This window comes from Ictidomys tridecemlineatus, chromosome 2, assembly GCF_052094955.1.
Source record: "Ictidomys tridecemlineatus isolate mIctTri1 chromosome 2, mIctTri1.hap1, whole genome shotgun sequence".
Classification (NCBI taxonomy): Eukaryota; Metazoa; Chordata; class Mammalia; order Rodentia; family Sciuridae; genus Ictidomys; species Ictidomys tridecemlineatus.
This window is the reverse complement of record NC_135478.1, coordinates 178,356,951-178,381,585: the sequence shown is the minus strand read 5'-3', so window position 1 is coordinate 178,381,585 and position 24,635 is coordinate 178,356,951. Positions and strand designations below refer to the sequence as shown.

At 43.4% G+C, this 24,635-nt stretch overlaps 1 long non-coding RNA gene across 1 annotated transcript; it reads left to right on the top strand.

The window, feature by feature from the left end:
* The first annotated feature begins 5,604 nt into the window (after positions 1-5,604).
* LOC144375418 (uncharacterized) lies at positions 5,605-8,927 on the top strand. Its single transcript, XR_013435241.1, has 2 exons — positions 5,605-7,314; positions 8,097-8,927. It is a non-coding gene; the product is annotated as an uncharacterized LOC144375418 (long non-coding RNA).
* Positions 8,928-24,635: the final 15,708 nt, after the last annotated feature.

The window sequence follows — 24,635 nt, the reverse complement described above, 5'->3', positions numbered from 1 at the left end:
ATATGGACATACGCACATACAGATATATAACACAAAACACAAGTGTGCACACATAATACAATACATACAACACATAACATAATAGTAAAGGCCTTGTAGCTTTTCACAGGTGAAATCTCCATTGCAATGTTTAAAAATTCCACAGTCAAAAAATAGAACTGATCAAAAAAACATTAACCTAGGTCTGTATGAGCTCAAAAAATAAAATAGAACTTTATGATGTGGGAAAGGACAATAATAAAATAGATATTGAAAAAAACATCCTGGTTACCACCTGAGTTTGACTCTTCTTTTGATATCCCATCCTTCTTCCTGTAACTTGCATATGGGTCTGAAGGTATTCCCACAAGCAAGCACCAAGGTTTTTTACATTTGAAATAGGCCTTAATGGTGTTCATTATTTATTAGCCTCCAGGTGTGGGAGAACTACTGTCGCAGATGTAAGGATAGCTAAACTGAAGTTCTGGATATCAGCTGTTATGGATTTGAGCCAAGTCATTTTCTTTTTGGTCTGTAGAAATCGCATTAGTTAGTCTCTCTGGAATCCAAATTGGCTGCTGTTCTCCCTGTGGAAACACACAAACAGACCCCCGACTCCAGACAATCACTGGGTCAGGACCTTTCCATTGTCCAGTTAGAATATCCTTCCAAAGTACCTTTGGCTTATGTATATTTTTTGGACACATGTGCCTTTCAAGCAGCACTAAGCCCTGTTGAATCCAAATTTTAAAAGTTTAGAGTAAAAAGGGTTATTTTAAGTTTATCTTTGGGGGATATATATCCCTTTCCAATTCCCTCTTTTTGTTTTAATAAGTACATTTTAATAGTTTGATGAGCTCTTTCAACTATGCCTTGTCCCTGTGGATTATATGGGATTTTCAACTATGCCTTGTTCCTGTGGATTGTATGTCCTGTCCTGTGCACTTGCACCTGCTTGCACACCGTGGACAGTGGCTCTCAGAAGGAAGGATTTGATGGCGCCCGTGCTCTACTGGAAGGGTCGCTCAGTACCTATGTAGCCCTAGCCCTGCTTTTACCTTCATCAGTCCTTTCCTCCATAAGAGAAAAATCATATCTTATGGCTGTGTTGATTTAAAGGCAATGTTAAACTTTTATATCATGAAACATTTTCTTTGAACTTGGAGTTTTTGTTTTTTCCCCTTTATTTTTACCCCTCCCCTCTTTGTGGCTTTTGAAAGAAATTATATTTATTTGCGTGTGGCTTCAAAAGTACTGTGAGGCCCCAGCTAGACTATGGTGGATGAGTCAGTTCTGGTTGGTTGGCTATTCATTCCAGGCTGAAGCAAGGTGAATTCTAAAGCCTCTCAAATGTCATCGGTGCATCTTCGACATAGTTTGGCAATGAGGGCAATGAGGCAAGGATTCCATAACTGCCAAGCAGTTAAGTTGTACTCTCTTTTTTTACTTTAAACCCTGAGCTTTTGGCTCTTGATTTAAGCTCTTACCCTGAGTCCCTAGGACTCTCCAGTGCAGGCTTGCATCTTGACCCTCGTTCAGCCTAAGGAGGAACACATGTGACAGGAGTTCACATTTGGTGGACCCTTTTATTGGGCAGGCCACAGAAAAAGGCAGGAAGCAAAGTGAAAAAGAAACTTGTCACATACTGTCTGAACAAACACAGAAGTGTTACTGGAACACCCTATCTCCAGCTGAGGGTCTCTGGAGAAATGGTGAGGATCCCAGAGGCCAAAAGTGGGTGACTGAGGCAGGCGGGCTTGTGGCCTGGTCCCCAAAGTGCCCGAGTATCTGTCTTGGGGGTCTGGAGGGTGAACTAGTGCTTCTGGGAACCAGTGCTTCTCACATTCTGAGAAGCTATTGAGGAGCTGTATATTTTCAAAACATTCATGCATAGAAAACAAGTGAAACTATGAGATACATACCATTGTTTCACTACCTTTCCATCCATTAATAAGTTGTAATCATATCGTGAGATTTTGTTCACCAATTTCATATGTCCTGATTTGGATTCATAATATTTTATTTCTAATGCCTTATTGCTAGCTGTTGCCCAATTTAAATGTTTGGATTGTGATCATCTTCAGCTTGTAGGTGTGTGTGTGTGTGTGTGTGTGTGTGTGAGAGAGAGAGAGAGAGAGAGAGAGAGAGAGAGAGAGAGAGAGAGAGAATGCACTAGAGAAACAGAAAGATGTACACTAACTATAAAGTTAACATTTAGGTTTGAAGTATAGATATATTCTAAATTTAGGTTGCTTCCTTATATTTCCCTTTAAAATACTACACCCACTGCCAACCTACTTAAGTTGTCAAAGTGTAGTTTGTCCTACTAAGTGGGGATAAATCATTAAAACAAACTAGAATATGTTCTAAAGCTTTTCTTTGTAATTTTTAAATAGATTTTATGCATATTGTTCAGTCTCTTTCAAACTGTAAAATTCTGTCTGAGGAAAGGCCTACTTAGTTATAGACAAAGTAAAACAAGTACAGTTTTTCCTCAATGTTCGTAAATGTAGCCTCTGTCACGAGTTGTTCCTTGGTAAGTTTTCTTCCCTTCCCTTTGCCAAGTATTCTAAATTCTAAAGAAAGTTTGCACCTAACTTACCACTATGTTCACTGCTACGTAGCCTTTCTTTAGATTGATGAACCTAGATCATTTGGTGACCTTCAGATTACATCAGAATATGGAATGCACCTCCTAAATCTTCACTTCTGCTCATCACAAAACATGTGACTTGCTGTGAGATCTAATTTGCAGAAAAGTAATCAGTGTAGCTAAAGAAATATAGGAACTATTCCCAGGAGGTTCATGTTGGTTGGAACGTTCTGAGGAGGGAATACTGTGAAGCAGACAGATGCCCTGGATGAAGATCACCCCCATCACACCTTCTTCCTGTCCATTGCTCACTACACCTCATTTCTCTCCCTTTACAACCCCATTCATGCACCTGAGTTCCCTGAGGTGGTCTTTCTGGGAATGATGTCCACATCGTAACTTCTCAGGTGCCAACCCTTGAGTAAACCTGATTGTTTCTGAACTCTTGATTTCCAAGTATTTGCTTACCGGGATGAGTACATGGACTTGGATGTGGTAACACAATTTTGTGAACTAAATTAACAATTTGAGTTCACTGGGGACCTGTATCTGCATCCATCTCATGCCATACACTCACTTCTGAAGGGCCCATCCAGTCCCTTGTCCTGAAATACAAAGCAGAAGAGTAAATCTATCCCTCACAAGAATCTATTTCCCCTACTCAAGCTCTGATACTCCAAAAATGGATTCCTTTTTCTGTACTGAACACCAGCACTGGATGCGCTCAGACAACTCAACACTAAGCCTACCCTCTGTGTGGATTCTCTGTGTTGAATAATGATACCCAGAAACGTTAACAGTAACTCAGAAATCTAGGATGAATGTTCCCTCCCTTCCTCTCTCATTCTTTTCTTATTGGCATCTTTTCCCTATTCTCCCTTTGAACTTCCCTACCTCCTTCACCATAATCCTAACTCTAATTCTATCCAGAGACTGAATCCTTCATACCATATTACTTATCACTAGTTTTTTTTTAAAAATGAGATATTACAAATTTCAAGACAGGGCATGGAAAGAGAGAGAGAGAGAGAGAGAGAGAGAGAGAGAGAGAGAGAGAGAGAGAGAGATTGATTTTCAGTGAGTTCACTGCTTAGGGTCAGACTAACAGATATGTCCCACATTCCTGAATATATTTTGAAATTTTCACTTATAACCCCATCTGGCAGTTTACCAGAGCCACCACATCTAGCTTATGTGTGAACTTTCTGGATTATGAACATTGACCAATCCAGAAGCAACAAGTGAACTGTCTCACTAGTCCCCAAATTCCCCCATTTTGCATTGTAATGCCTCTCTTATCTATAGCCAATGTAAGCTAAATTTAAAATGATTTATGCTTTCCTTCCTTACATTTTCATGATAAGAATACTTATCATGATAAGAATACTTTCATGATAAGAATACTTATCATGATAAGAATACTTATCATGAAAAGGGGGTGGGGGGTGTGGGGTGGGGTGTGTGGGGGTGTGTGGGGGGTGTGGGTGTTAGCATACTAAGCCAGCGATGTTGCTAACTGGGGCTGCCGGATAGGCTAAATTAAAAGGATTTCAGAATTTGTGTAAACTTGTGCAACCTGACTATTGCAAACTGACTTTATGCCACCAAGAAGTCCTTTGCTCGGATAAGAGGAAGCAGGTCACCCCTACAGTTATCTACCACTCAGGTATAAGAAGTCTGAGGCACTGCTTGGCAAGTACTGGTTTCCTTCCACTAAGTTCTGACCTGAAAACGCAACCTTGGGAGGGCTTCAAATCTCAAGCATAGCTAGCTGGATTTGACTTCTTAAAATATATATATATTTATCTCACCAGGACTTGCTCAAAAAAAGAAAATTTCAAAGCACGACCAAGAAATCACAGGCAAGGAATAAACAGGAACGTGTTCCGCTTAATTCGTTCACATTCAAGGCTACACCCGACCTGTACCAGGTGGAAAATTTTGATACAGGGCTAAGTAGGACCTGGTCAGCCTACCCACACTTGCCTGGGCGAAAAAATCTCAGAAAACTGAGTTCTGGTACACTTAAGTAACAGTAGCACTCACGTTCGGTGCTAAACCGTGCCTTCCACAGCAAACCTAAGTGGAAAGACTGCTAGACATGCAAATCAGTAAGGAATCTTTCCAAACTGGTGATCTGTGCACTTTCCCAGTGTGCTGCAATCGCCTGGTCCTACCACCAGAAATAGTAAGATTGATAACTCCCCGCGGGACTTTTGACAGGATCAAAATTACTGAGTGTGAAATGCAATGAAACGTTATTCTTAAAAAAACAAAGGAAGGGGTCTGGGAGTGTAGCTCAGTGGTAGAGCGCTCACTTTGCATGTGGAGGACACTGAGTTCGATCCTCAGCATCACATAAAAATAAAATAAAGGTATTGTGTAAATCTACAACTAAAAAATATTTTAAAAAAACAAAGGAAGGGGTGAGAATAGAAATAAAATGAACTGGGGCTCAAAAAAATAAAAGACAAAAATATACAAAATACTTAAATACGTAAACCAAATCATTTAAAAACGCGTTAGAGCTGGGCATGGTGGCGCATACCAACTGTAAACCCAGCAACCGGGAAGGCTGGGGCAGAAGGATCACAAATTCAAGGCCAGCCTCAGCAACTTAGTGAGCTGATAGATAGACAGACAGATAGATAGATAGATATTTTAAAATCATGTTGTAAAAATGAAAGGGATATGAAATTAAATGAGCAAAGCCATGGAGTATTATATTGCAAATTGCTCTAAGTAACAAAACTTAATGAGTATTAAAGATTAAGGAATAAAATCGAGAAACCAATTCATTCTTTAGATCTGTAAAAATTCTGAGAGTGATTCTAAAATCGTACACGTCGTTTCTCAAAGTTGAAATGGATAAAAGTCTAAAGTTATGGAAGGGAATGTGTAATAAGACGAATACAAATGTTTGAAAGAGAAGAAAGCGGCAAGTAATAGGCGACCTGAAACACTACAAAGAATCGTCAGGAGAAAGAGAATTTTAAAAAATTGACAAGGAACAACTAAAGGCAAATCTCAGTGCGTTTTAATTTCCTACGTGAAACCGTTTTGTAACCCAGAATCTTTTCACAGAGTAAGATCGAGAGGCTTCTTCTCTGATCTAAGGCTGCCTCGCTGAGAAGGATGGGCAGCACCCCTCGCTGAGAAGGATGGGCGTTGAGACCACCGGAGAATCCACGCCAGGAGGCCCGAGGAAACCAGGTGCGGGTTCCACCAGCTGGAGGAGACAGGTTCGGGGCACTTGGGGACACACTGGCCTGCAGAGGTCTCCGTGTCCCACGACTTGTCACCGGGTAGGGGGCTGGGGGGCTGCGTCCTTCGCAGTGAAGTCTGCCACAGCCAGGAGTGCGTCGGGCTCTTCCGCAGACTCCACCCCATCTGCCCGAGCCTCCAGTTTCTTGGTCGCAGCTTCCCGGCCTTGCTTGGTTCCCAGGAGCTCTGGACTCCCGCGGAATCCGTTTTGCTGGTGGACCCGGCGCCCCTGACAGCAGGACTGGAGAGCCGCTCCCTGTCGAAGTCGCAGCTGTCAACGGAGAACTCTCCTAGGACAGGGTAGCAAAGAAGAGGCCAGGGCCCACCGCTTCTTAGCTCAGCACAGGAGGAGGCCTCGGCTCTGGCGCCACCTCCGCGGAATCCCAAGCCTGCTTCCCGTGGCCCAGAAAATGCTGCTCCATCGCGCGAGCCTCGGAGAAACAGGACAGAAGTTTGCGCTGATGGAGAGCTGAGGCAGAGCCTCCGCACCATCCCGAGTATTTGTGGTCTTCCAGGCGGAGGGCGGAGACAAGCCAGAGAGGCTAAAACGCAGTGATAGCAAATTCCAGGAACTCAGTAGGCAAAAACAGTAGGATAAAAATTTGGGTCATACATAAAACCGAAGTGATTAAGCGCTACGGGGAAACGTAGCCGAATAACAAACCCAAATAAACGGAGCTGGAGGGGAACTGAACCTAAGAATCCAGAGCCGGCTCTGCGTGCCGCATCACAGTGGTGGTTGCACAAATCGCCTCCTGCGGGTTTCTGCGGTTTCGCCGGCGATTGCACCCGGCCGCTGTGCGAGCTCTGGCTCTCTCAGTACCACGAGAGTGCCCGGTTACCGGCCCCAATTTCCTACCGAGCCATGGCATTGCTCCTAGCTAGGCCTGTGGATGGAGCTGCTGCACCCTCTCCCCAAGCTCTTGCTTCTCTGTGACCGCCCGACTAAAGGACTAAACGCAGCCCAAAGCGGTGTTCTTCTGACAACAGCAACGCCCTTCGCCGGAGCCCAGTGTCACCCGCGCTGCAGTGTCCAAGTTCCCTGGCCGGTAGGCATACCGTCTTGGGCACTGTTTCTCGGGGCGGCAAAGCTCATTGCCAGGCTGCGATCGCCTCCCCTTGTAGGTTCAGTTCCCCTTCAGCTCCATTTATTTCGGTTTGTTATTAGGCTACGTTTTCCTGTCGCATTTAATTGCTTCGGTTTTATGTAGGAGACTCCACCCACCAGAGAGCAGTGTGTAACCCATACATACCCCAGGGAATCCCTTCCTCTGGCCACACCCCACACCACTCAGTCAATCACCCATTAAATCAAGGCTAATTAAGCCAAATTATTTCTCCTCTAAACTTTGCATTGCTCACACGTGAGCTTTTGGGGCACAGTACATCAAAACACGGGCTCCTGGAGGAACAAGTCAGGAGGCAGAAAGATTTCCTGACTGCAGAAGGCCATTGTGGACTATCCAGTTTCTGGTCAAGTAAGCCAATCTAATCAACCCCCCTCCTCTTTTTATAGTCATACTTCCTATTGATTCCTATTGACTCTGTTCCCTGGCTAATACAACTTCCTCGTCACTGTTTCTGCTTCATCCCCCAAATTTTGGTACTGAGTGATTTTCATTGTTATTCACGTCTATGTATTTTCTACTTTGCTTTGTGCTTTTTTCCTTGATCAGAAAATTGTTTGAAATGCTTTTTGCTTTCTACAAATTTGTGAATTTTTACTTTCCCCTTCTTTATTATTGATTTCTAGCTTCATTCCATTGGGTGTTTAGAAGACACTGACGACTATCTTAAAAAAATTTTTTTTAAATCTCCATTATGGGCCATGAATACCTTTCATGAGAGATTATAACCTACCCTACTCCCAAGAGCCCCAAGTCCTCCTCTTATATTGGTGACCCATTTTTCAAGATATGAATTGGACAGAGTGGGGGATGAGGTCATAGATCAATCAGATTACAGCACAAGATCTGAAACCCAAAACTGAATTCCCATTTTTAAATTGCTTATTGGAAGTACCCCAAGTCACAAATATTCTACCACCCAGGCAGAGTTCAGGAAGGAAAAGGGTTACAACCAAACCAGGTTGTGAGAATCTGGGTATTGTGTTGACAACCCTGCTAAAGCCAGAAGTAAAAATGACTATTTTTCAGTGACTTTTATGGAGCAAGACTGCCTTCCAATTACAAAAACTAACAGATTTTTATTGTTGTTATTAATCTCATTAACTGAGCTTGGTGATGGGATTTCCTTTCAGGATTAAAGCCAACACCACCCAGGTTCCCAGTCTGTGGTTAGAAAGTCCCTGGAGGCCAGAGGGCTTTAAGAACACCCAAACTGCTGCCTGCTAAGTCCCACATACTTGGTGGTGCCTGATGTGAGGCCCACAACGCCATGGAGCAGCGTTTTCTCTGCTGTGTGCCTCAGGCTTGTGCAGACCAGGCGCCAGGGCTCCAGAGGCTTCCAACCCTGAGCTCAATATATCCTGGGCCCTTGCCACTGTCCTTCTATATCCACCCGCCAGATATTTCCTACGACTGCCAAGACTTCCACTGCAACCTGCATTCCACACCTCGAGGGCGTCTTTCCTGGCATCAGCACACAACACCTTGCGCCAGAACACAGAACCTCCTGTCCTGGACCAGGCATCTGGGACCCAGAATGCTGAGGGCCATTACCAAGTAGGAATGACGCATGGAAATTTCCTTGCCAAGCGTACCCCATGCTGCTTAGAGGACATTCGATGGGACATTGCATGCATGCTTTAATAAGGTGACCTTGCTCAAGGACCAAGGCAGATCCGGGTTTAGAGCTGATCAGGTTTGAGGAAGTAACCGGCTCCTTGAGTTTAAGGCGTTGCCAGTTTAAGATAATGGGTTTTAGGGAAGTTGGCGGTTGAAGATTATTGCTGGGATTACGGTGTTCCTGCTGCTTGTTCCCGTTGAGTTCTCGTGAGATTAAAATGGGATTTGGAGATAGCCTTGGGGAGTAGGTGAATTGTGCGGGAGACGGAGAACGCGATTGCCCCTGGACCTGTGTGGAGGTGGTGTGAGAGCTGGAATAAAGAATTGCTGTTTGAACCTACAAAGCTGTGAGTGCCTCGTGATTTTGGTGCCAAGCCGAGACATTGGCCTTGGCACCAGAAGAGGCCCCAGGCCCCTCAGGAAATTAAGGGGTCTCGAAAGTGCTCCTCCATTGGTCGCCCACTTGGGCTCCCTTGTCGTGTTCTAGGTGCACAGGTGAGGGATATCTGGAGCTCAAGTCCTCTGGTGGTGGTTGAAAGGAAAGTGACCACCACACTCAGATCTTTATTGCAGCAGTGCAACAGAGGAGAAAAGAGAGAAAGGTTTTTGTAGCCCTTCTGCTATGCTGCCTAAATCTAACAAGGTCTCTGGGTTTGCAAGCTGCCTTGTTGGCACAAGGGGGGTAAGTGTTCATCCTTGAGCAGAGGGGCAAAGCGTTCAGCCTTGTGTGGGGGCTTGGGCATTTGGGCTTGAAGCTAACAGGTGATAAAGAACCAGATGGAGGATTTTGAGTGTCAGATCACTCTGCAGCTAACTTTGTTTGGCATGCCTTGCAGACAACTTAATTCAGTCTGTCCTGCACCTAACATTCCTCCCTTTTTGTTTTTCTAAGTGACATGGGGACGTAATGGTGGGCAGTGTGAGACCTAGGAGGGAAAGTGGAGGAATGTTCAGGGGACAGGTCTGGGAACACCAGGGCAGCCAGGAATAACACCCAGAGGCTATAGACAGTTATTTCAGCAGGAGTAAAGTCCATAAAAGTTCCTTGAAGCCACAAATTGTCAATGGCATCAAACCAGTCCTGGGTGGAGGAGACTCTTGGTATCAGCCACTGGTCCTGTAACAGGGACTCTAGGAAGTATTGAAAACGTTGTCTCCACATGGCATTACCAGCACCTGAAGAGGATCAGAGCGAGCAAAAACAGGATGAGGATTAAAGCAAAGGTCAGTTTTTGGCAGGAGTTCCACGTTGGGGGACTAACAGAGAAGAGGCCAAGGGCCATGAGGAGGCTTAAAAGGACATAAAGGCTCAAAAATCCAGGATGGCAGGCTAAGAAGATCTCTGAGCTCATTGTCTCTGGCCATTGTTTTTGCATTGTCAGCATGGGGTGAGAACTGCTGGAGTTGTAGTCATCTAGTTCCTGAAGCAGTTGGTAGTCCCTGAGAAGAAGCTGGTTAGAAATTGTGTTCATCTGATTTTGGAGGAACTTTATTATGCATGAGAGGAAAGTGCAGAAGAGTATTATGCCGATAAGAGGGCCTAAGAAGGGCGTGAGCCAGGTGACAAAGGCATTTTGAAAGAATTCCAGAAAAGAAGTTTGGGAAGTAGCTTTAGTCAGTTGGGTTGCAAGGTTAATGAGTTTTTTTTTAACATTCTGTTCTACTAGGCCTGATTCATTCACATAATAGCAGCACTCTTCCCTTAGAAATAGGCAAATACCTCCCTTTACAGCTGACAATAAGTCTAATGACAATAAGTTTTGGAGAACCACCTGAGCCAGAGAGGTGACCTGTCTCTGGAGGGAGGAGAGTGACTTTGCTGTAGCATCGAGAGCTGATTGAAGCTTTTTGTGAAGGTCATCTTTAGTCCAAATAGAGTGCCCTATAGCTCCACCTAATATTCCAGCTGCTGCTAAAGTTGCAGCTTTGGAGATTCCTATCAGGAAAGGCAGGAAGGCTGCACACTTGCTGCGTGGCAAAGTAGAATGAGAAAATAAGTGTTCAGATTCTGCGGTGCTATATAAAGTAAGCTGAGGAGTTACTTGGACAGCAAAACAGGGAGTGATTATATTGTCAGGGATATAGGTCATTAAAGTTCCATTACACCAGAGAAAGTCCCCAGGATTTGTGTATTTGTAGAAGCAATTGTGTAATTTGAGCATCTGTCATATTGGATGTGTGATGAGGGGCTAATGCAGAGCCATCGGGGCAAGGCAGAGAAATTGGTGTTACTGGGTATGGATTCTCACAAAGGAACGTTCAAGGCAGGTTGCATTCTATTGTTGATGGGGGAGAGATCGTATGAGGAGAAGTTGAGAGGGACTGTTGACAGGAGGGGCCTTTCCAGGGAGGCACAAAGAAAACAGTTTTTGGGATTTAGGGTGGGGAATGTCGTATTTAGCAATGTCAGTGTGTTTTGGATGATTTTGATCCAAGAATTGGGTTTGGAGGGGTCTGAGGATGAGGGACCTTGGAGTTGCTCTATCTGCTTATTTAGGACCTTTTCAGAGTGCTGTATGTCTGAGGTAAAGATTTTTCACTCAGACAGGGTTTGTGTTACTATGCTTCTCCCTATCCATAAATAAAACAGAGGGTTTGGTCTGATAGTTAGCTCAAAAGGAGGCACCTGTGACTCCCGAGGCCCACGTGGGTGGGCTGGGTCATAGATTTTTAGTGCAAAATGGTATTTTCTCCGTCTGCCTTGTGCTCTGGCCTCTTGTCAAGTCTCCTCAGGTATCAAATGGAACATATTGGTGTCTAGTTTCCTGTCATAATGATGGATTCTACATGACCAGTAAGGGAACAGCCTTTATAAGTGTCTGGCCACCATTTACAATAATCTTGGGTCTGATCAAATAGAAAGCAGAGACAGGGTCTTATTGAGGCTGTTTTGTAGAATCGAGAATTTGCAAGGGAAATGGTAATGGGGGCAGTTGAGTTGAGGGCATGTCAAAATTGGCAATTTGTTCAGTTTTTGATAAGGATCCATCCTTCCATTGATCAACTACTGTGAATATCCATATGAAGGATCCAGAGGAGATATAGAAAAGGGAGGTGAAGGCTAAGAGTGATGTGGACCGGGGTCTGGAGTCATTGTTTTGGGGGGAACCTGGTGAAATGAAGTTTCAGTGGGTTGGTGGGAGAAGGGCTGCAGGCATATGCCAGTGAAGAAAAAGAGGAGGTATCCGCAGACTCAGGCTCAGGAGCTGATGCAGGTTTTAACTTGGAAATGTGAATCCAGGGAGTTAGTTTGGTTGGAGACTCCTGAAGCCTCGCAGTCGTGGGGGTACATAGGGTAACTTGTAAGGGACCTTCCCATTTTGGTGACAAGGAACAATCTTGGTGTTGTGGGGGAGAGAAGAATACCCAGGCTCTTGGCATTAGGGGAAAAGAAGCGTGAGACCTCTGTGAGTCTGGGAATAGGGTTTCTTGGTTTTTCCAGAGCTGAGAGGGTGTAAAGGAGAGAAGAGGGAAAGAGAGACTATGACACAAGGGGGAATATTGAGAGCCTACGACAAAGGGGCCCCAGCAAACTTCTAGCTGCCAGCAAACTTCCAGCTGCCAGCTGATGATTGACTCACAGCGGCCCCAGCAACTTCTAGCTGCCAACTGATTGGCTCCTCTGCGGTGATGCTCATTGGGCTGTTTCCCTGCCCTTTCAGACCATGGAGCTGCTCACTGGGGGACTTTTTTTTGGCTCCGCCCATGCGACCCAGCCAATTGGCCTCAAGAGCAGGAGGAGTGGGGAAGGTGGAGAGGCTTGTGGGAAGCCAGTGGTGGCAGTTGAGCTCTGAAGGTTTTCCTGAGGAGCTGTTTTGTTTGGCATGTGTGGTTCTAAAAATAAAGTTCATTTCTTTTGACAAGTGGCTCCTGAATTGTGCCCAGCCAGACTGCGGCATTTGGTGGGCTGCACAGGGAACGACTAAGGGTAAGTGATAAGGTAAATTGCTCGCCCCTGAGGGCAGGGCGAGAGGATGGGTAGCCATTTTAAGATTCTTCTTTTGTTTTGCTTCACTTTTATTTTAAGTTGCCTGTCCCTGGAGATGTGTAAGGTGGAAGAAAAACTGCTCACATCTGAGGAACAGGTAGGGAGAAAGGACAGATGGACATTTCAGGAGGCTATTATAATGATTTTATGTTGTTCCAATTTTGTTTCACTCTGTTTCAGTTTTGTTAGGCGTTATCTTGTTGGGTTGTATTATAGTAGAAATATGGGATCAGAAATTAGTAAAAAACAAACTGAAAGAGTGTTAAGTAAATTGTTAGAGGAAGGAGGCATCCCAGTAAAATCAAGAACAGTCAGGGCATATGTTGATACAATACAAAAATATAGCCCATGGCTTTTTAAGGAGGAGTTGTTAAATATATCACAATGGAACCATCATGGTGAAGATTTAAAAAGAATAGAAAAGAAAAGCCCAGGAACTCTGCCAGTTGGCACATTGCTATTGTGGACATTGGTATCTTGTTTGCTTAGTCCAAAGCCATCAGGGGGAAAGTTACAACAGGAGACTGCTACTAACACCTTTCTATCACCAGAGGGTGCAAGTGTCCAACCAACAGCACCATCTCTACAGGAGACTGCTACTAACACCTTTCTATCACCAGAGGACGTAAGTGTCCAACTAACAAGGCCACCTCCATATGCTGGGAGGCTCCCAACCCCCGCAGTTGATAGTTGGGATCCTGAGACAGGATCTCAAATATTAACATGCCCTGTATTTGAGGCAGGAGGGCAGCGAGTTCACCATGCTTTAAATTTCAAAACAGTGAAGCAGCTAAAAGAGGCTGTAACAACCTATGGTCCTCAAGCACCCTTCACTGTAAGCATGGTCGAATCCATTAACAACTTGAACATGACGCCAGCAGATTGGGCTAATATGTGTAAAGCTATGCTAAATGGAGGACAATACCTGTTATGGAAGGTTGCCAATGAGGAATTTTGCAAGGAGACGGCTAGGCGGAATGCAGCAGCTGGTTATCCTCAGAGAAATCTAGATATGTTGTTAGGAAAGGGACCTTATGAGGATCAGCAGCAACAAATTGCATATGATCCTGGTGTATACACACAAATTGCTGTAGATGCAATTAAGGCATGGAAGACTTTACAAGGACATGGAGGTTTACAAGGTCAATTATCTAAGGTAATACAAGGAGCTAATGAACCTTATGCTGAATTTGTAGATAGGCTTATTCAAACAGTTACCAGAGTTTTTGGGAATACAGAACAAGCAATGCCATTACTAAAACAACTGGCTTATGAGAAATTGAATCGTTGGTACAGAGAAGTCATTAGACCATGGAAACATGAAGATTTAAACACATATATTAAATTATGTAGAGATATTAATGAACAAGAGCAAGTCGTGGCAGTTGCAGTAAAACAGGCTTTAGAACAAGGGCAAGTCATGGCAGCTGCAGTAAAACAGGTTTTAGATGCCAGGCCAAGAACATGCTACAATTGTGAACAAACAGGACATATTAAAAGGAATTGCCCCATAGGAGGAGGGTTTACCAAAACTAGGTATCAAAGGAGTAGAATACCGGGTATTTGCCCACAATGCCGTAGAGGGAGACATTGGGCTAATGAATGCTGTTCTCAAACCACCATAGAGGGTACTCCATTATCAAAAAATGAACAAGGACCAGGTGTTTATCCACAATATCATGGAGAAAGGCCAAAAAATGGACAGGGGGGCCCAATGCTCTGGGGCCCAACACCACAAATATACGGAGCACTGGAGGAACCCAGCAACCCCATCAGGGTGGTGCCCAGGACACATTGTCCATCAGATCCCTCATCAGACAAACCAGAGAGAGCACAGGGTTGAACATCTGCGCCTCCGCCAGAGCAGTACTAACTCCAGAGATGGGAGTTCAAATCATTCCCACAGGGGTAAAAGGACCTCTTCCCAAAGGAATAGTAGGCTTATTATTGGGATGCAGCTCTTCTACTCTAAAAGGACTTATGATAAGTCCTGGGGTAATTGATCCTGATTATGAAGGTGAAATAAAAATTATAGCCAGTTCTCCAAAGGGTATATCAGTAATTTCACCAAGAGATAGAATAGCACAGTTACTAATGATACCCAGCCTACATGATAAATTTTCCAGTCGTACTGTAGAAAGAGGTTCCAAGGGATTAGGCTCCACAGGTGTAGATTGGGCTATGCTTTCTTTAAATTTATATTCTCGCCCCATGTTAAAACTAAATATTCAAGGACATGAATTTAATGGGCTACTGGATACAGGTGCAGACCTTAGCATCATCTCTTGTCAAGAATGGCCATAACATTGGCCATTACAACAAGCCACTCAAACACTTCAAGGCCTAGGAATGGCGACTAATCCCCATAGAAGTGCAATGGTATTAGATTGGAAGGATCGTAAAGGATGTGAAGGAACTATACAGCCATATGTATTGGATCATCTTCCGGTAAATTTATGGGGACGAGATGTCCTAGATCAATTAGATTTGACATTAACAAATAACATCAATCAAAATGCACCCACTATTATGGCTAGACAAGGTTTTAGGAAAGGAAAAAGATTAGAAAAACAAGAACAAGGTATAGCAGCACCAACACAAATAGATCAAGGAACAGACAGACATGGGTTGGATTTTCAGAAAGGGCCACTGAGACAATAAAAATTACTTGGAAATCAGAAAGACCAGTATGGGTTCCTCAGTGGCCCCTGACTAAAGAAAAGATACAAGTAGCCCATGATCTGGTCAAACAACAATTAGCGGAAGGACATATACAACCTTCTGTATCTCCCCATAATACTCCCATTTTTGTCATCAAAAAGAAATATGGTAAATGGAGATTACTGCAAGATTTAAGAGCCATTAATAATGAGATGGTTATTATGGGACCTGCTCAATCGGGGAATCCTCAATTGTCTGCTTTGCCAAAAACCTGGTATGTTTTAGTTATAGATATTAAAGATTTTTTTTTCAATTCCAATTCATCCTGAGGATAGTCCACGTTTTGCATTTACTATCCCTGCACTGAATCATGAAGGTCCTGATCAGAGATATGAATGGAAAGTACTCCCTCAAGGGATGGCTAACAGCCCAACTATGTGTCAAATTTATGTTAACAAAGTAATCCAGCCACTTAGAAATCAAAATCCTGAACTACAAATATTGCACTATATGGATGATGTATTATTAGCACACAAAGATAAAAACACATTGCTGGAATGTTATGCCACACTTACAAACTTATTAAAAAATTATAATCTAGAGATAGCAATAGATAAAGTACAATTAAAGTTTCCAATTAATTATTTAGGAGTTCTATTATCTCAACCATGGTCCGTCCACCAAAAATTCAAATAAGAGTAGATCAACTCAAATCACTTTACGATTTCAAAAGTTATTAGGAGACATAAATTGGATAAGGCCTTATCTAGGTATACCAACAGGAGACTTGGGACCTTTATTTGATATCCTAAAAGGTCCATCAGATCCAAATTCACCCCGAATGTTAATGCCTGGAGCAAGAAAGGCATTAAAAATCATTGAAACATATATGGAAAATATGCATTTGGATAGAATTGATATAAGTTTGCCTTTATTATTTATTGTACTACCAACAAAAAATATTCCTACAGGAGTATTTTGGCAAGAAGGTCCATTATTATGGATATATTTATCTTATTCTCCTAACACTACTCTTACTATGTATCCTGAGGCTGTAGGACAATTAATACTCAAAGGAATAAAAACAGCAAAGGGAGTGTTTGGAATTTTGCCCAATAAAATTATTACTCCATATACTATGGATCAAATTGATGAGTTAGCTAATGAGTTAAATACTTGGGCAATAATCATGTGCAAATCTAATGTTTCATTTGATAACCACTTACCATCTAATCCTTTATTGTCTTTTTGGTCATCACATCCTGTAATTTTTCCAAAAATGACAAGAAAAACACCTATTATGAATGCTCCAAATATATTCACTGATGGGTCAAATAATGGTACAGCAGCAATAGTTACACCTGATCAAACTTTTACATTTTTAGTACCCAAACAATCAGCTTAAAAGGTAGAGCTTAATGCAGTATTACAAGCTTTTGTGATGTTTAAAGATTCGGTATTTAATTTATTTTCCGATAGTCAGTATATAGTTAATGCTATAGTATCCCTTGAAGATGCTGGTAGGATTTCCCCTTCCTCTACTGTTTCTCTTTGCTTTCCACTATACAAAGTCTAATCTGGAACAGAAAAGATCCATTCTTTATAGGACATATCAGGGCACATACAGGATTGACTGGAGCCCTTAGTTTGGGCAATGATTTAGCAGATAAAACTACACATGACATACATATTTTCTCTACACTAGAAGAAGCTACACATTTTCATAAAAGGTTCCATGTCAATGCTAATACTTTACAAAAGTGGTTTAAAATAACTAAGGAACAAGATAGACAAACAATAAAACAATGTCAAAATTGTGTGACCTTTTTACCACAAGTTAATCTTGGAGTCAGTTCTAGAGGATTGATACCTAACCATATTTGGCAGATGGATGTCACACACTTGCCAGAATTTGGAAAATTAAAATATTTGCATGTTACAGTTGATACTTCTTCTGGATTTTTGATGGGCTCCCTTCATGCAGGAGAAAAATCTAAAGATGTTATAGCTCATTGCTTATAATATTTTGCCACTGTGGGCGTTCCAAAACAGTTAAAAACAGATAATGCCTCTGGTTATACCTCTACCTCTTTTAAACAATTTTGCTCATCATTTGGCATTACTCATATAACAGGAATCCCATACAATCCACAGGGACAAGGCATAGTTGAAAGAGCTCATCAAACTATTAAAATGTACTTATTAAAGCAAAAAGACGGAATTGGGAAGGGGTATATATTCCCCAAAGATAAACTTAAAATAACCCTTTTTACTCTAAACTTTTAAAATTTGGATTCATCAGGACTTAGCGCTGCAGAAAGGCATATGTGTCCAAAAAATGTACATAAGCCCAAGGTATTTTGGAAAGATATTCTAACAGGACAATGGAAAGTTCCTGACCCAGTAATTGTCTGGAGTCGGGGGTTTGTTTGTGTGTTTCCACAGGAAGAACAGCAGCCAATTTAGATTCCCGAGAGATTAACCAAAGTCCTGACCCAGTGATTGTCTGGAGTCGGGGGCCTGTTTGTGTGTTTCCACAGGGAGAACAGCAGCCAATTTGGATTCCAGAGAGATTAACTAAAGCGATTTCTACAGACCAAAAAGAAGATGATTTGGCTCAAATCCATAACAGCTGATATCCAAAACTCCAGTTTGGCTATTCTTACATCTGCGACAGAACCAGGATGCTTTTTTCAATATCTATTCTATTATTGCCCTTTCCCATATCATGAAGTTATATTTTGTTTTTTTGAGCTCATACAGACCTAGGTTAATATTTTGCTGATCAGTTCTATTTTTTGACTATAGAGTTTTTAAACATTGCAATGGAGATTTCACCTGTAAAAAGTTATAAGGCCTTTACTATTATGTTATGTGTTGTATGTATTATATTATGTGTGCACACTTGTGTTTTGTGTTATATGTTTGAATGTACGTATGTCCATATATCATATATGATGAGCGCTCATGAAAAAATGGATCCAAATATTTTTTTTTATTCACGTGATTTAAATGGTTTAATTTAAATTGGGTAAACAGCTGTTGAGGATTGTTTTAATATATGAACAAAAAAGGAGGTTAACAGATCTATTTGTTTACTTTCACCTTTCTTTTTCATTATATTTAATAATTCTGTTCAAGATAAGGTTCATTGTTAAGAAAATTGTTTTCTTTTAGTGCCTTCTGGAATGTTACATAATTTTTTCTTTAGCCATTATTGCCAGAATTCCTATCTTCATCCCAGTGCTGGTGAAGACAAAGATAAAACCAATCTACAGCTTCTGCAGGAGCCATCACTAAACTGCATGCAGAACTTCCCTAGACTATGAATCACTTGTATGCATTGTGAACTCACTTGTATGCATTGTGAACTGTTGGTGCAGCAACTTGTGGTAGGGTTGGGATATTTATGCTGATGGTGTCATCGGTGGCACAATTTTTCCAAAAGGAGCCATCACTGAACTGTTTGCAGAACTTGCCTGGACTATGTATCACTTGTATGCATTGTGAACTATCTGTTGGTGCAGCGAATTGTGGTAGTGCTGGGGTATCTTTGCTGATGGTGTCATCGGGGTACAATTTTTCCAAAAGGAACCATCATTTGGCTTGTTGACGTGGCATTTTGCATCCTCCTCCCTTTTGCTGGTGATGGTCTAAAATTTGGGGGCCAACAGAGGTGAGGCAAAGAACCTCACCCCACCACTGCACCAAGGCCAAATTTGGAAAATTCCAAAAGTGAAATAAGGCAAGGGGAAGGAGTTTGGTCCAATCTAGGTGAATCTCAAGGGTAAGTTTGGTTAAAATTTCTTTTATTGTTCAGTTGGTATGCTTCACCTTTCCAGATGAGTGTGGATGATAGGGGATGTGCAGGTGCCATGGATGTTAAGAGCTTTAGCAACATGCTGTGTAATCTGAAAAATGAATTCGGATCCATTGTCAGACTGAAAAGAGGTGGGAATTCCAAATCTGAGTATAATCTCAGAGACAAGGATAGAAGTCACTATGGTAGCCTACTTGTTGGCAGTTGTGAAGGCTTCAACCCATCATGAGGAAGTATCTACTAGAACTAGTAGGTATTTAAGTTTGTGGACAGGTGGCATGTTGGTAAAATCTAGCTGCCAGTCGGCTGCTGGAGTGTGGCCCTGTGCTTGATGTGTGGGGAAGGTTCCTGGTTTCAAAGGGAGTAGAGGAATTTTTCTTTTACAGATGGAGCAGTTAGAAGTTAGCTGTTGCAGAAAGTGAACATCCACGGGGCTGAGTGTGAGAAATGAGCTTGTAAAAGCTTTGAGGCTTTGGCAGTTAGTGTTTAAGATGGAATGGAGATATGAGAGCATGGATCCGGTTGACACTGGGGATTTGGGTTGGGGGATAACAGGTGCTAGGGTATATTTTGGGGCAAGGGCTGCTAGTCGGGCTTCCTGATCAGCCCTTGAATTGCCTCTTGTGACAGGTCAAGAGTCATGTTGGTGTGAGTGACAGTGTGTGATTCGATTTTAATGGGATGGAGTGAGGCTCTAAGGAGATCAGTGATGAGCTTAGCGTTGGTGACTGCGGAGCCCCTAGTTGTAAGGAGTCCTCTCTCTTTCCATATGGAGGAATGGGAGAGGATTATGTGATATTTAGAGTCCGTGTATAAATTTAGGGAATGGTCAGCTGCCAGGTGGAATGCCCTAGTGATGGCTATTAATTCAGCTTGCTGGTTGGTGGTGTGTGGAGGTAGAGATTTTGCCTCTACTGTAGAAAATTTTATGCCGAGTGGGTCAGCCAGGGAGATAACAGCGTATCCTGCATAATGATGACCATCTAGTGTGAAGGTGCTGCCATCAGTAAACCAAGTGTAGGTGTCATCAGGCAAAGGTCCTTCATGAATATGAGTGGGGCAGGGCATAAGGTTTTCTAGTACTTCAAGGCAGTGATGGGAGGGAGGTGTTTCAGTTTTGTGAAGAAGAGTCACTGGGTTTAGGGTTGAGCAAGCCCTAAAGGAAATGGAGGGTTTGTGGAGGAATGAGACCAGAAGGGAAAGGATGCGGCAGGGAGGAAGGGTCTGTAAGCTTTTGTAAGTGAGAAGATCCTCCAGAGTTTGAGGGAAAAATTATAATAGTTTGTGCTTTGAAAGTCAGTTTCTTTGTCTCCTGTAGTAAAATGTGTGCTGCAGCTAGAGCATGCAGGCATGGGGCCTGTCCCCTAACAGTTGGATCTAGTTGTTTGGAAAGGTAAGTGACAGGAGCAAAGGTGGGCCCTTTATCTTGACCTAACACCCCAAGGGCTAAGCCTGTTTTTTCATGAACATAAAGAAGAAAGGTTTGTTGGATATCTGGAAGATGTAGGGCTGGTCCTTGGAGGAGGGTTTGTTGTATAGAGAGAAAATAAGATTTAGGTGATGAGGGGAGGGGCTCCTGTTTGTCCCCCTTGGTCATATCATAGTGGTTTGGCCAGGAGTGAGAAATTGGGAATCCATGCCCTAAAATATCCTGCTAGACCTAGGAAGGATAAGATTTTCTCCTTAGTTTTTGGGATGGGGTAGTCATGAATTAGAGCTTTTTGATCTAGAGTGATTGCCTTAGAATTTTGGGAAAGTTGGACTTCAAGGTAGGTGACCTTGGGTTGTGATAATTGTACTTTTTGGGGAGACACCCAGTAACCCTTGTCAGCCAGAAAGTTAAGCATGTTGGTGTCAGTTTTGGAAATATTTAGGGTGGTACTGCACAGGAATAAGTCATCTACCTATTGGAGGAGAGTTGAAAGAGGAAGGTTGAGGCCCTTTAGATGGGTGAACAACGTCTGACCAAAAATGTATGGGCTGTCTCTAAAGCTTTGAGGGAGGGCAGTCCATGTTAATTGCTGAGATTGTTGAGTATCTGGATCTGTTCCAGTAAAGGCAAAGAGGTCTTGGGAAGGTGGGGCCAAAGGAATGGTGAAAAAGGCATACTTTAAATCTATAACAGAAAAATAGGAAGTTGAAGCCAGAATGAGGGACAGGAGAGTATATGAGTTTGAAACTAGTGGGTGGATAGGTTTGACTGCCTCCTTCACAAGTCAAAGATCCTGGAACAAGCAGTAAGTCATATTGGGATTTTTGACTGCAAGAATGGGAGTAGTATATGGTGAATGTGTGGGCCTAAGAAAGCCCTTTTTGAGAAGGCTGGAAATGATGGGTTGTAGTCCCTTTTGACTAGAAACCGGGAGGGGATACTGAGGCTTACTTGGAATGTGATAGGTATTTTTTAAGTGAACCTCGCCTGGGGGACATTGAGCCAGGGATGGAGTCTCTGTGTCCCAGACTAATGGGTTTACTTGATCTTGTGGAAGCAGAAGGGGATGATCTGGTATAGCCTATAGGGCATCTATGGCTATAATTGAGGAGAGGGAGGATGGTGAAAACAGCAGAAAGAAAATCATGGCCTTAAATTTAGATAGAACATCTCTGCCCCAAAGGGGAACGGGGCATTGGGGCATCACCAGGAAGGAGTGTGAGAATGAGTGGCCTGAAAATAAGCAGAGTAGGGGTGTGGTGGTTTTGGGATATATTGTTTGTCCATCTACCCCAACAGTAGGGGACTGAGAGAGAAGTAAGGATCCCCAAAACTCCTGTAAGACCGAGAATGTTGCTCCAGTGTCTATTAAAAAGAGAATTTTGTGACCATCTACCGTCATTTGGACCCTGGGTTCCAGCATAGTGATTGGACTTGTTGAGACAGGAGTCTTGAGGCCCCATCAATCATCAGTGGCCAGTCCCATGAAGTTATGGGGGCTAGGGCCTGGCCGTGCACCCCTTCAGGTACAAGGACAGCCCAAAGCCCAGTGGTCCATTGTGGAACATTTTGGGCAGGCTCTGGTAGACTACCTTGGATTGGGGCAAGCTCTGCTCCAATGTCCTTCTTGTCCACACTTAAAGCAAGCTCCAGGGGGTTCTAATTTTGGGGGATGGTCCTGCCACATAGGAGATGAGTTTTGAGAGGGCCCATAGAGGGCCTGAGCCAGAATTTGGCACTTTCTCATCTCGGTTATGATAGACCTTAAAAGCAGTAGCAAGAATCTCGGTCTGGGGAGTGTGTGTGTGTGGGGGGCTCGTCCTAATTTTTAAAGTTTGATCCAAATATCAGGAAAACTTTGGGCAAAGAAATAAGTCATCAGCAACTGTCAGCCATCAGGGGTTTCTGGGTCCAAATTAGTATATTGCAGGAGAGCCCTAGTAAGGTGGTCCAGAAAGGCTGATGGGTTCTCATGTTTATCTTGGATGATTTCCTGAAGTTTCTCAAAATTGACTACTTTTTGGGCTGCCCTTTTTAGGCCTGCTAGAATACAAGTGCTGAAATTATCTCGGTTTGTGATGCCGTTATTGGTGTTGTAGTCCCAAAGGGGATCTTGGTATGAGACTGCTTGAGGCCCAATGGGATGTATGGGATTGGTTTGATGGATCTCATCTGCATGAGTGTGAGCCTATTCCCAAAATTGTCTCCCCTCCTCAGGAAGTAAAGTATTGGAGAAGATCATATAGACATCATGGAAGGTGAGACTATAGGCCTGTGTTAAATATTGGAATTCATTGGTATACACAACTGGGTTGGTAGTATATGAGCCTAGTCATTTTTCAACTTGGGAGAGGTCAGCCATAGAAAAGGGGACATGTACTCGAATAATGCCTTCAGTACCTGCTACCTCATGCAAGGGGGAAACGATTTGAGGAAGGGCAGTGGTTTGGGTTTTTGATCTAGTGAGTGGAGGGGAGAAATCAGGTTGCTGAGATGGGAGTGATGGCGGAGAGGCTAGGGCAGAAGGCTGAGGGTGAGGACCTATTGAAGCTGGGTGATAGGGTGGAGACTCATCAGCAGAGTCAAAAGTAGTGGATGAGTCTGAAGGAGGGGAAAGTTGGGGATGGGTGGTTGGGGGGGTTGGTTTGCAAGCTAGAAGAATTTGTAGAGGTTTGCAAGAGGTGCAGAGAGCAGGATTGGATCGAAGCAAGAAGAAAGCTTGGATATAGGCAATCTCTACCCATTTTTTCAAACACTCACAATAATTGTAGAGATCCCTTAGAATGGAGGGATCCAGGAACCCAAAAGGGGGCCATCTGTTTTGGTTGTCTAAGGGATAAATGGTCCGGGCCTGGATGCTATATTTGATCATTTTTTTGGGTTTAATGTCTGGTGTCAAGGAGAGGGTTTTGAGAGTCAAACTGTGGAGAGGACACATTACCCATGTCACAAACGCAGTACAAGGGAGAGGGAAGGGGACACAAAGGTAGTATGGGGAGAAGGAAGGAGACGAAAATGTAAGAGGAGAGGGAAGGAGATGCAAAGATAGTATAAGGGAGAAGGAAGAAACTGATTTATTAGCAAAAGGGTCATGCCCACTAGAGCCAAAAATCAGGAGTACCTAGTGGCAGGTTTGAGCTGCAGAGATTGGTCATCATCGAATCCTGACAGTCAAGGCTCCCATCCTGGACAGAACTGGAGCTGTGGGAGACCTTGGCCAAGGCTTTTTGGGACCCCTCCTGGAGAGGCCAGAGACTCCCAAGGCTGGAAAGAGGGGAGAGAGAGAGAGGCAGGGGAAGAGAGAGGAAGGGGAGGGTAAGCGTTTCTCTAGCAGCCGAGTCTTGAAGGTGTGAGGACTAGAACTTTATGAGAGCCACTGAAACTGTGAAGGTCTGGGTGGGATGTGATGTTTAGTTCTCTGTCGTGTGTTCCCAGAGGTTACACAGTTCTTTGAGGGAGACCTATAAAGCCTATGCTGGTAAACTACCAGCTGGGAGGGGGAAGGGAAATAATTTTGAACCCAAGAGTCGAATCTGCCCGATGAAGGAGTACCTGAGGGCCACCATGGCTTTAAAGACTGTGGTGGGGTGTTTTCCTCTTCGCAGGTGGGTGAAGAGGCTTGCTGGACGATCAATGGTCGTATCCTCCTGACACCACCATTGGGTTTAGGACTCCAGGAAGGGGAAATTCACCAATCGAAGGCTGGTAGTGGATGTAGTTCTGGAGGTTGAGAAAATGGATTCAGGCCATCCATTGAGTGGCACTTCTGAAGGAAGAGGGACCCAAAAGTGGGTTTTAACCCTCTTCCCAGGTTTCGGCACCAATGAAAGTAAAGTGACCACAACACTCAGAGCAACCAAGATCTTTATTGCAGCAGTGCAACAGAGGAGAAAATAGAGAAAGAAGAAGTGTGTGTATGGGGGGGGGTTGGCAGGGGAAGGTTTATATAGCCCTTCTGCTGTGCTACCTAAATCTAACAAGGTCTCTGGGTTTGCAAGCTGCCTTGTTGGCACAAGGGGAGTTAAGTGTTCAGCCTTGAGCAGCAGGTTGAGTGTTCAGCTTTGAGTGGCAGCTTGGGCATTTGGGCTTAAAGCAAATAGGTGATAAAGAACCAGACAGAGGGTTTGAGTGGCCAGGTCATCCTGCAGCTA